Source organism: Penaeus vannamei, chromosome 1 (assembly GCF_042767895.1).
Source record: "Penaeus vannamei isolate JL-2024 chromosome 1, ASM4276789v1, whole genome shotgun sequence".
NCBI lineage: Eukaryota > Metazoa > Arthropoda > Malacostraca > Decapoda > Penaeidae > Penaeus > Penaeus vannamei.
Genome location: NC_091549.1, coordinates 35,997,945 through 36,000,444, shown reverse-complemented (window position 1 = coordinate 36,000,444; position 2,500 = coordinate 35,997,945). Strand labels below are relative to the sequence as shown.

Sequence of the window (2,500 nt, the reverse complement as noted above, 5' to 3'; positions counted from 1 at the left end):
CTGAGGAAAAACGCTACAAATTAAAGGGAAACGAAAAAGCGAAGAAACAGGAAGAAAAAAAGAAATCTAAGAGAGAAAAGAAGAGATAAGGAAGACCAAGAAGAAGACGAAAGTAAAAAAAAAAATCAAAATAAGATAATGACTGAACCATGAAACCACATAGTTATCTCCGAACCATGTCATTAGCAGCTCGTTATCAAACAAGTCCGCCTTAATTCAATCTTAGTTATGTTTTTTTCTCGTTCTTTATCTTTTTTTTTTAAAGATCCATTTCCTGGTCGATGCCTTTTTTCTTCTTTTTTTTTTTAGAAAAAAAAGTTTCGAAAACAACATCAACCGAGAGGAAATTCAATATGGCCGGCTCCTCCCGCATTCCAGATGGATCAGGAAAGTTTGTGTGAGAAAAAAAAAACTTTCCGTCGATGGAAGAGGGAAGGAGAGGAGGAGGAGGATGGGAGAAGGAGGAGGAAGATGGGAGAAGGAGGATGATGGGAGATGGAGGGTGGGAGGAGGAGGAGGAGGAAGGTGAGAGGAGAAGGAAGAAGGATGGAGGTGGAGGATGGGAGGAAGACAAGAGGAGGAAGATAGGAGGAATAAGGAATAAGGTTAGGAGGGGGAGGGGGAGAATGGGAGGAGGAGAAGGACGAGGAGGATGGGAGGAGAAACAGATGGAGGAGGATGGGAAGGGGAGGAGGAGAAGAAGGAGGAGGAGGGAATGGGGAAGGTAAATGAGTAAAGAAGGGCTAAGTAGAGGACAGGTAGAATAAAAGGAGGTGAAGACGAAGATGGAGAAGAGGGGAGGAGAGATAAAAGGGGAAATGCGCCAGGCGAAGAGGGAGAAAGAGACAGGAAGAAGATAGGAAGAGTAGAAGGGGGAGAGGGTGGAGACGAGGATTGGGAGGAGAGGAGGAGGAATAAAGACCAGGATGAAGAGAAGAACGAAGAGAAAAGGAGGGGAATAGAAGAAGCAGAAAAAAGGACGATGGAAGAAATGAAGAGAAGGAGAGGGGAAAAGAGGAGAAGAACGAACCGTGGTGAAAGCGAGGGAGGAAAGCCGGTGAGAAAGAAATAGGAGGAGAGCGAAGACAGAGAAAGCACACGATAAAAGGATACGTAGGAGAGGGAAGAGAAGAACGGAGAAGAAGGAGGAGGAAGGGAATAGAAAAAAAAAGATGAGAGAAGGGGAAGCGGACGAAAACGAAGAGAAAAAAAATCCTAAGAGAATTAATTACCTTTGTCTAGACGAGACCAAAGGGAATTGACCTGAGCTCTTTCCATGACTCGGTTACATTCGCTTTAACGGGTTCAGCGCCCCTTCGCCGTTGCCGGTTCGCCTTGCATGCTTTTCCTTCGGTAGTAAGTCTTCGCAGTGCGCCGTGGTCAAATATCATGTGAATGCGTGTGTGTGTGGGTGTGTGCGTGTGTGTGTGTGTGTGTGTGTGTGTGTTTGTGTGTGTGTGTGTGAGTGTGTGCGTGTACGTGCGTGTGTGTGTGTGTGTTTTATAGTTAATTGAATAAAACTGAAGCCATGATATCACAATCTAGGCTAAAACTGCAATATGAAAAGACCTTACCAAATGACCTAAAAAATTAGCCCCGACGCGACCTCAGAGAAGCGCTCTACCCTCCCCCGCCCACCCCCCTCCTCCCCCTTCTCCTGAACACCCGATCGATAAACGCATATATCTCGATAGATTCTATATACCCAATATCAATAATCTATCGCCCCGTATCATCCGAGGGGAGAGAGAGGGGCGCGAGAGTGAGGGGAGGAAAAGGGAGGAGAGAAGATCGCGGGAAATATTGTCTCAGAGCGGAAAATGGATCGACGTCCGGAACAGATCGGTTGCGCAGAGAGAAGGGGGCGTGTCGCGTCCTTTGTGGTTCTCCGATATTGTTTATGGTGTTGGTTATGGGCGGCGTGTGGGCGTGAGGTCAGAGGTTATTGTGACGATTAGGAACGTAAACACGGATATACGGCGATAAAAGACACACACAGACTCGAACACGTACGTCAGTAACACGGGCAAATGCGCACATAAAGAAAGACACAAACACAACACACACACACGCACACACACACACACACACACACACACACATACACACACACAACATACACACAGCATACACACACACACACATACGTACTTATACATATACATACATACATAATACATACCGGAACCAATAACACCAACAGAAAGAACAACAACGTTCATGCATATTCAGTCAGGGCAACATTACGCAATATTGAAAACTGCGCACGGAGCCAAGGTTCCCGAATTCCGCTCCAAATGTCACAGTTTCTATTAAAAATTCTATTCTACAAAAAAAAAAAAAAAAAAAAAAAAAAAAAAATTCTGCACCAAATGTTTCGCCATGGTTTAAGTTCTTGCAACAAGAGAACATTGTTAATTAGCAAATTTCTGAAGCGTTGCAAAAAGAGAGAAAAAGAAAATATTGCGGACAGCGCTCTAAAGTTTCGAATAGTTTTTCT

At 44.7% G+C, this 2,500-nt stretch overlaps 1 protein-coding gene across 1 annotated transcript in view; it reads right to left on the bottom strand.

Moving 5' to 3' along the window:
* The window catches only part of Gad1 (glutamate decarboxylase), a 91,067-nt gene that overhangs the window by 77,457 nt on the left and 11,110 nt on the right, over positions 1-2,500 (bottom strand). The gene's annotated exons all lie outside the window — the stretch shown is intronic.